Below are 10,614 nucleotides of genomic sequence, written 5' to 3' on the forward strand. Positions count from 1 at the left end.
AAACGAACCAATGCCAGAGTGCCGTCAGTAAAGACCAGCAAGGCGAACCAATGCCAGAGTGTTGCCCACTGTCTGTGGGGTTGTATTTACACTCTTTCCAAACATCATGTGTCCTCTCAGGCATCTGCTCCAGCAAAGCATCACATGACCCTTCACCAGGCAGCTTCCAGAAAAACATCCCATGACACAACTGAGTCTCCAAAGAAACCAGAAATTCCCACCTCGAGGTATGGTCTTACTGAGAGGAGGTGTGTCACTGAGAGTGGGCTTTGGACTTTCAAAAGTCTTCCTTTCTCCCTCCCCCAGGATAGGAGCTCTCAGACACTGCCCCAGTGCCATGCCTGCTCCCATGGTCCCTACTATGATGATGACAGACACCTAGCCCTCTGGGACCAAAAGCCCCTAATAAACCCTTCCTTCTATAGGTTGCCTTGGCCATGGTGTATTGTCACAGCAATAGAAAAGTAATTAAGACAACCAGATGAGACATACATCTCTTTCTCAATTACATCACCTTCAAAATGAAAGAGAAAGCAAATAAGTAAAATTAATGCTTATATAAGAAAATAGAAAAGAGTGAAAGACTTTAACATCAGTTATGTTGAAGAAGCAGTAGAATGCTTTGTGATTGAATAGAAAACAGACTCGATTTTAGAAAGCTATAGACAATTAGATAAATTAAAATTAATATTGGCTTTACAAAATATAATGACAAAGTATTATGGGGATTATTTTATTCGCAGAAGTAAAATAATAGCCAACAAAGGCTTAGTCTGTAATGTAGTGTCTTAGTTACTGTTCTATTGCTGTGAAGAGGCGCTGACCACAGCAACTTATAAAAGAAAGCACGTTTTAAAGGAATGGCTTACAGTTTCAGGGCTGAGTCAATTATCATCATGGTGGGAAGCATGGCAACAGATAGGCAGGCATGGTGCTGGAGTAATAGCTGAGAGCTGTATCCTGACCCATAAGCAGGAGGCAAAAAGACAGAGAGAGGGAAAGGGGGAGGGAGACAGGGAGACAGGGGGACAGGGGGACAGGGGGACAGGGGGACAGGGGGACAGGGGGACAGGGGGACAGGGGGACAGGGACAGGGAGAGGACTAACTGGAAATGACATGGGCTTTAGAAACCTCACAACCCAACCTCAATGATGCACCTCCTCCAATAAGGCCGCATCTCTGAGTCCTTTTTAAACCATTCTACCAACTGTTTGGTGTCCAGACATACAAGTTTATGAGAGCCATTCTCATTCAAACTACTACAGAGAGCAATAAAGTTTTAAGGTTCTACAGTTTTCCCTTTTTCTGGGAGGAGATAAAATACCGATTAGTGTCACAATTATAAAAGTCAGTTATTGTATGATGTATGCATGCCTTTAATCCCAGCACTTGGGAGGCAGAGGCAGGCGCATCTCTGAGTTCAAGGCCAGCCTGGTCTACAGAGTGAGTTCCAGAACAGCCAGGGCTTACACAAAGAAACCCTGTCATTAAAATTAAAAAAAAAAAAAAGAGAGAGAGACTGATTTAAAAGATGTTGGCAGATGGGTCTGCAGAGCCTGCCGCATCTCCAGGACAACTTTTCAAGATTTATTTATTATATATAAGTACACTGGTAGCTGTCTTCAGACACACCAGAAGAGGGCATCAGGTCTCATTGCAGATGGTTGTGAGCCACCATGCTGTTGCTGGGATTTGAATTCATGACCTCTGGAAGAGCAGTCAGTGCTCTTAACCAGTGAACCATCTCTCTAGCCCCAGAACAACCTAAAAAAGGCAGATCTTATGGGAAGATGCTTTTAACAAGTAGTCCCGTGGAATTGGTGGTGGTGATGGTGGGGGGGGGGAAGATGGCAGAGCACAGCCACACATGTAGTAGAGGGAAGCAAAAATAGAGATGCTGTGACAAAGAAGCGTGTCCTTGCTGAGTAGGGCTGGTCCTTGGTCCACTGGGAGGCACGGAGCCAAGGCTGCTGCAGCTTGTGTGGCCAGCCCACAGGGCGGCCTTCCCCAAGGAAAGGGAGATGTATAGAAGCCTGAAGCGCTCCCTGGACATTCTTCCCAGCTGCAAGATCACCCTGACTGAGCAAGAGTAGGCTATCCCAGACAATGCAGCAATGGTCCAGTATTTATGGTACTTTAGAAACCTAACTTGAAGCAGACCAATGACTCACTACAATAAGTATTTGCATGCGAAACTGTCAGAGCAATATATATTGTGGGACACAGCAGTTTGCAAGGCCACTTGATGGAGGCATGTGTGATGGAGAGGTAGCAGAGATTAAAGGGATGGAGTGGAACTCAAAGCAGAGAGCAACGGAACTAGAGACGCAGCGGCAGCAGCAACAGCAGCCGCCACCACAGGCAAGGGATCCCAGCCACCACAGGCAAGGGGCCCCAGCCACAGAGAGAAAGAAGCATATCACTGCCTAGTAGGGCCAGCAGGATAGTGTGCCCCAGCCTGGAGGCTTTGCCCCACCAACGTGCTGCCTGGTCACATGATCACCCTGACTCTGAGCAACAACAAAGGTATTAGAGACGAGGAACAACAGTTCGGTTGCTGGATTGAGCCTCCTCAAAAGACCTCCATGGTCTGTGCTGCTGCTGGCGGCCACGTTGGTGTGTTGGTGTCCTTGGTCTGTGTTGCCACCAAGGCCATTTATATTCCAGTGGTCTGTGCTCCCCCTGGAAGCCATGATGATGTCCGAGGACCGTGTTAGCACCGGAGGCCGTGTTGGTGTATGTGATCTGTGCTACCACCGGTGGCTATGTTGAAGTCCATGAAAGATGCTGCTGCAGGAAACTATGTGGAGGTCCGTGATCCATGCTGCCGCTGGCGGCCACCAGTGAAGAAGTTTTGTAGTGATTTCGATGGCTGCAAAGTCATACTGGGAATGAGAGACATTGAAGGCTTCTGTGACAACCTCACCACCAACCTGAAGAAATAGTCTAGACAGGAAGACATGGAAGAGAGTCCTTAAAAATGGTGATAAAGGGCTGATGAGATGAGTTAGCGGGAAGAGCACTGACTGCTCTTACCTGAGTTCAAATCCCAGCAACCACATGGTGGCTCACAACCATCCGTAATGAGATCTGACGTCCACTTCTGGTGTGTCTGAATACAGCTACAGTGTACTTATGTATAATAATAAGTAAATCTTTTTTTTTTAAATAGTGATAAAGATGCTAAAGTGTAACTCTTCACAGTTGATGACTTCTGGCCAGGGTCGGGGTGGGGCAGTACTCAGAGGGAAAGGAACTGGGGGAGTACCGGACACTGGTCCTGGAACTTGAAAGACACTTAGTTATCTTTAAGGGCTGGCCACTGGAGTTTGGCTATGCTCGAATGAGTATATAGACAATACAAATTGGACTTGGTGTAATATTTTTCTCCTTTTTGGGGGGAGGGACAAGGGTAGGAGGATGGACCTAGGGGAAATGGAAATCCAGAGTGATCAGGGTGCATTGTATGAAATTCCCAAATAATAATAATAAAAATACTGTGTTGGAGGAATAAAAGGAAAAGATAAGATAGGAAAAGAACTGCTTTTAAGGCTATTTAACATGCAGCATAACTACAGAGGAAGGTTTCCATTACTTACAGTGAACTGTGGTTCAGAAATAAGTAACAGATAATTCTAGAAATAAGCAATTACAGAAATAAGTTTAAAAGTGCATGTCACCATGAAACCTTGTTCCATCCCACCTGAGGCAGGAATGATCCCTTTGTCAGGTGTATCCACGCTGTATATGCTATCTGCAACTTACTTACTCAGTAGCTGTTGGTTGTCAAGTCAACTGCAGGGATATGCTAGCACTGGTCGTAAAGTAACCCTTATTTTACTTAATAACGGCCCTAAGGAGTATGAGGAGTGATTCTGGAATTTTTATTATAATTAATTATTATGATTGTTATGTCTTATCATTAGCTATCATTGCTATTTCCTCAGTGTACCTAATTTAGCAATTAAGCCTTGTTATAGGTGTGCATGTAGGATAAAATCAGGTGTGTGGAGAGTTGAGTACTATGTGTAGGTTCAGGCATGTTCCAGGGGGATCTTGGAATGTGTCCTCCTCAGATGAGGAAGGAGACACCCATTTATTTGAAATCAGAAAAGGTTCAGAGAGCTTTAATCTAATACTAATTTTCTAAAAAGGCTCACTATTTTCAAGTTTGTCACAAGCCATGCATACTGAGTCTTTTCTGCAACCCCTCCCCTCCCCAGGCTGTTCAGCTGAAGCAGTGCGGTGTTTCAGAGGCCTGCCCTGCAACTTCTGCACAAAATTCTGAGCAGCTAAAGATCTCTGTTTCCAGACCGCATTTAAACAAAGCAAAGCGGACTGGAACACCAGCAGACCGGGTCTCACTAAGTAAAGCAGAAGGGCTCAAGAGCTGCATTTGAGAGGGCCAAATAAAGCCCCTGCCAGATGCTCAGATCCCCTATAGAAAAGCCAGGCGCAGAGGCATGCCTGCAACCCCAGCATTAGGAACACATGAGACAGATCCCTGGAGCTCTCGGGCCACTCAGCCTACCCATTCAGTGAGCTCCAGGTTCAGTAAAAGGCCTGACTCAAAAACTAAGGTGGGCAACAACTGAGGAAGACTCACACACACACACACACTCATGCATATACACATACACAAACACACATATACACACATACATGCATATGCACACACATATATACATATATAAAAACATACACACATGCACAGATATGCAAATACATGCATACATATACATATATCCACATATATATGTATATACATATACATACATATATAAACACATGCACATACACATACAAACACGCACACACATACAAACATGTGTGCATATGCATACAAACATATGCACACACACATTCAAACATATGCACACATATACACACAGCCACACCCACATATACATACATACATACACATATACACACATATGTATGTACAGACACATATACACACATATATAAACACATGCACACACATACAAACATATTCACACATATACACACATATATACACACACATCCACATATACACACATTTACATGTATAAACACATACATACACACAGAAACTGCTGTTGAGGTATGGCTGGATGAAACTGTCTTCTGGAGGTGAGATAGCTGTTACATACATGAACTCACAGACTGAGGCTGCCTGCATCAGATCAGGCCATTCCAGCATGGACAGGGAGAGTCTCATGAATCCTATCTTCTAGGGGAGGACAGTTGGTGGCTGCTAAGGGAGGAGACTCCATTTTCTTTAGGGGAGTGATCCTTGGTAGATTGACGTACTCCAGTAGTTGACCCCATATGCATGTGCATATGGGTAGTACGAATTCGACTCTGTAGGTTACTTTAAAATAAATAAATAAATAAGGACATAGAGTGGAGAGGAGGGAGCACATGTAGGGTGGATGGGGAGGAGCTGGGAGGAGAGATAAGGTGAATAGAATCACTGGGATGGAACCAAGACAAGTAGGAGACCTGCCTCTTTTTATAAGCACACTTGTTAATTTGTGCTAGAGTTTATCTGATCACAAGCCAGTTATAGCGTTCATCTCCACACACATTACCTTCAGACACCTGTCTCTGCTCCCCCTCCCCCGACCAAAGTGCCCACCTGCTGCATGTCTATCCCCCACCCTCACCAGGGAGTCCCTTCTGAAACACAAACCCAAGAAAGGCAAAAGCTCTGACTGGGACAAAATCACATGCAAGAACATTCATTTTCACGTCTATTGTTCCAGCTGTTACACCGTTAATTGACACAACCTATTTATTCATAAATAAATGTATTCATAGCAAAAATATGGATAATCAAACCTGAAGGAACCGGTTGTCTGAAGACTTTTGTTTCTGCCACCTTGGAAAAGTCTTACGTGCCATTATTAGTCAGTGGCTGGAAAGGAGTTCTTCGTAACTTCTGCTACATTCTGCAGTTTAGTGAAGGTAAGATTTCTTTTTAATTTGGTGCCTTGGGATGAATTAGTCTGTTTTTGAGCTACCATGCTGAGGGGTCAAAATTACGGGTGCAAGGAAACATTATCATCACATTTATGCAAACATCTGGTGGTCATAACAACACTCCTACCAAAAATCTATTTGGTGGGACTAAATTTTTTATATATCATCTGGTTGTATGGTCCATACTTTTAATCTTAGCACTTGGGAGACTTAGGCAAGGGGATCTCTGTGAGTTCCAGGCCAACCCTGGTCTACAGAGTGAGTTCTAGGACAGCCAGAGCTATATAATAAGACCGTGTCTTTAAAAAAAAAATGATAGAAGGAAAGAAAAAAAATATCATATGTATGCTTTATGGAAAGACACAGTGTTATAGGTTTGTAATCTCAGTACTCAGGAGGCTGAGGCAGGAGGATTGCAAGTTTAAAGCCAATCTCATCTACATAGCAAGACTCTCAAAGACCAAACAAGGCCTGCAAGATGTCTCCGTGAATAAAGGTGTGTCTTACTTAGAGTTTTACTGCTGTGAACAGACACCATGACCAACTCTTATAAAAACATTTAATTGGGGCTGGCTTACAGGTCCATTAGGCAGGAGCATGTCAGTATCCAGGCAGGCATGGTTCAGCAGGATCTGAGAGTTCTACATCTTCATCGAAAGGCTGCTAGCAGATACTAGCTTCCAGGAAGTTAGGATGAGGGTATTAAAGCCCACACCCACAGTGACACACTTACTCCAACAGGGCCACCCCTTCTAATAGTGCCACTCCCTGGGCTGAGCATGGACACTGTCCTTACCACGGGTGCCTGATGATGTGAGTTCACTCCCTAGAACTCATAGGAGAAAGAGAGAACTGACTACAGAAACTTTTCTGACTTCTATACATGATCATGGCACACATGCACCTGCACAGGCATGTATACACACTCACACACACACACACACACACACACACACACACACACACACAAATAAAATATGAAGGTCTGAAGAGATGGGTCAGATGCTAAGAGGTTCACAGTGGTTAAGAGTGCTCTTGCAGAGGGTTAGAGTTCTACTCCCAGTACCCAGGTCAGATGGTTTGCAACCACCTGTATTTCCAGAAGGAATCTGACACCTTCTTCTAGCCTTTGGGAACATTCGCATACACATGTATACAGGGCAGGATGCAGAGCTTAAAAATAAATATTAAAAAGTTCTAAATTTTGTTTTCCCATGATGCTGCTTACCTAAAGCTAGCAGTAAATGGAGCAGTCAAAAACTTAGGAGATGCACACACTAAAGCGTGACCAGAGGCAGATGCTACAGACTCTCAGCTACCCACTGTGCGGGGTGGGGGTGGGGGGGGTCTCTCCCTGACAGTTGCCAAAGCTGCTTCTTTAAACTCAGTCACTCAGTCACTGCTTCTTTAAACTCATCTTGAGCACCTCATGCTACTCAAGGCCTCTCGAGAGACATTTAACCTTTGAGATCACAGATAAGAGCACTGTCCCTCAGAAAGCACTGTAAGACCAAGAAGGAGGCTGGGATCCTCATCTCTGGCCAAGTACGTCCCCTGGGCTGTCACTCTGGAGCCTGCCGCTGGAAACTTCAACCACATGTGTGTGCACTCCCAGGAGGAGTGCCAGGCTGAGTCTCATTTTCTGTCTTGCACATCTAGAAATGAATGAGACTCAACATGTTTCAGGCAGCCAAATAATGTCAGCTCTTGAGCAGCTCAAATACGACTGCTGGTCTGTGCAAGTTTTAGTTCCCGCCACTGGAAAACGAACTCTTATCTCTTTGGCTTTTCAGAGCAGGCATAGGAACCTTTGTGAGGAACTTCCACATGAAGCAGTTTCCCTCCTACATCTCGAGTATGAGGACTCCCATAGTCCTCACCCACAGTGAAAAGTGCTAAGTACATTAGCTGTTAGCGGGAGGTGGCCCCAAACCTAGGAGCTTAAAAGAATGTGGGTTTGTTGTCTCATACAGGCTCTGAGGGTCAGAAATCTGGGTGGAATTTAGCCAGGCCATCCTACCTCAGGGTCTTTGCTGGGTGTGCAATAGAGCATTTCTTGGGATTCAAATCCCAGGGATCAACTAGAGACGTTTGACCCATGAAGGCAAAAATCCACCTTCAATGCAAGGTTCTATTTGTCCTTGTCACCATGGATTGCACCCTCAGAAAGCCTGGGTAAGAGTAAGTCCCTTCTCCTCTAAGTTGCTTCTGCTGGGTGTGTTGTGAAGTCATCGAAGCCTGTCCTACATCATTAAAGAAATGGGCACATCCTGTGGCTGGGGAGATGGTTCAGTGGTTAAGAGCACTTACGGCTTTCCTGGAGGACCCACGTTCAGTTTGCAGCACCTATGTCAGTCAGCTCACAACAATCTGTAACTCCAGCTCCAGAGCCCCCAACTCCCTCCTTCCCCTTGTACCCGTGCATATGTGGCATACCATGCACACAAGATACACATATATACACATACATAAAAATTAAATACTCCATCTATCACCAGGCAGTGGTGGCACATGCCTTTAATGCCAGCACTCGAGAGACAGAAATGCCAGATCTTTGAGTTCAAGACCAGCCTGGTCTATGGAGTGAGTTCTAGGACAGCCAGAGCTACACAAAGAAACCGTGTCCCAAAACAACTAAAAAACAAAACACAAAATAAAAATGCATGCACTTAGAACCTTGTATTTCCTATGTATTTGCTTCTTATGAGGAACTTTCCTTTCTAAAAACCTCTGGTCTTTGTTTTACTTCCCCTAGCTATGAGCCTGATGCCAAAGGGTGGATCATGGGCGTCGGTCCCTATTTCATGACTGACTGGAAATGGTCTATTTCTATTTACTCTCTGGTACAGTTCACAGCAGGAATCGTGCATTGATAGTCTGTTATAGACTTGCCTGTGGGTGATAGTACCAAGAATTAAACTGGCTTCAGGGAGTCAGCACAGCCGTGTAGCCAGGATGTCTGCCCACATCTGTCAATCAATTGCTCTCTCAATGGAGGTGAGAGCCCGCACCCCCGTACATCTCATCCTCACTTCACTCTGGTTGCTTCTGGACTCAGGCAGGGGACAAGGATATCCTTTAGAAGCCATTCAAGTCCCAAACAAGTAATGGCAAAAAAAAAAAAACAGAAAAAGGAGACGCCATCTACGGACACTGGATATTTTCTATAATTACAGTTTAGACCCCATCTTCTGTTTAGGAACGTTATTCACAGAGTGTCCTCATTGACATAAGGGCAATTTTAATATATCAACTAGGTGACCTCCCCCCCCAGTCCCCGCCACATACATGCACATTGGGTCTGTCCTGTAAGGTATTTAACGTTGTAGATACTTTGCGAAGTTGGAGACTCAGGTACGTCACTGTAACACATAGAGTTGGGTTGTTTAGACTTGAATCACAATGGAATAACCAATAAGTCTCGGGAATTGCTATTCTATGGCATCCTCACACAGTTTGTCTGATTTTGCATCCCATTGGACTCCAGCTGTGCTCACGGTTGTGATCTGGTTCCCGGATTCCCATAAGATATTAATGTAATGCTTCGATTTGAGCATGAGCTGGCCCCGTCTTTTCATGTCAGCTGGAAGCACAATGCACCCTAAAATGAGTTGTGTTTGGGACTCAAAGGAATGTAAATGTGCAGCAACTGGGTCTCTGGAAGCCTCACAGCATGGCCTGTCTGGTGAGTGCTGCCCATCTCTAACACGAGATATGCTTTTTTTGATGGCTTTTGATACATTGTTTGTATATCTCAGAAAACTTGGTTGGCTTTTGTTTCTTGGGAGATGTCTAAACGTTATAGCAAGGACTTGTCTAGCTGTGGCCATTCTCATGGCATGTCTGGGAAGGTCTTGGTAGGAGTATACACATGGTATCCTTCTTCTAAAAAGATAAAATATATTTATCAGGCTGGTGAGATGCTCATCAGACAAAGGTGCTTTGTGCCAAGACAGGAGGACTGAGATTGATCCCTGGCACCACGTGGTGGAAAGAGAGAACTGACTCCCTTACTGTCCTCTGGGGCCATGGTATATGTGCACTCATCAAATGTACACTCAAACATAATTCACACTTTTAAATATTTAGATTCATGTGTACATGTGCATACCCCTGTGCATCTCTGTGTATATGTGCATGCATGTTTGACTGCATGTGTGCTTGTGAATATGCACGAATGAATGTGTGCATGTGTGTGCCTCTGTGTGTGCTTGTGTATGTGCTTGTGTGTGTGTGTGTATGTGTGTACAGGCATGTGTGTGCTTGTGTAAGAGAGTATGTGTGCATGTGTGTGCATGCATGTGTGTCTGTGTGTGCTTGTGTAAGAGAGTATGTGTGTGCATACATGTATGTCTGTGTGTGCTTGTGCATGTGCATGTGTGTGTGTGCATACATATGTGACTGTGTGCACGTGTGTGTGCATGTGTGTGTGCATGTGTGTCTGTGTATGTATATATGACTGTGTGTGAGAGCATGTGTGTGTGCTGTCAGAGGATCTGCCTGGCAGCAAGCACCTTTTCCGGCACAGGCATCTGGCTCGCCCACATGCTTCCCCTTGTTGGGGTGAGACTCTGTCTCTGAGCACTTTGATACTGACCTCATATACTGTAATTGACTTTGATACTATAATTTTGTGACAAGAGGTC

This window comes from Mus caroli, unplaced genomic scaffold (genome assembly GCF_978045245.1).
Source record: "Mus caroli unplaced genomic scaffold, Mus_caroli_1 scaffold_8, whole genome shotgun sequence".
NCBI classification, from domain to species: Eukaryota; Metazoa; Chordata; class Mammalia; order Rodentia; family Muridae; genus Mus; species Mus caroli.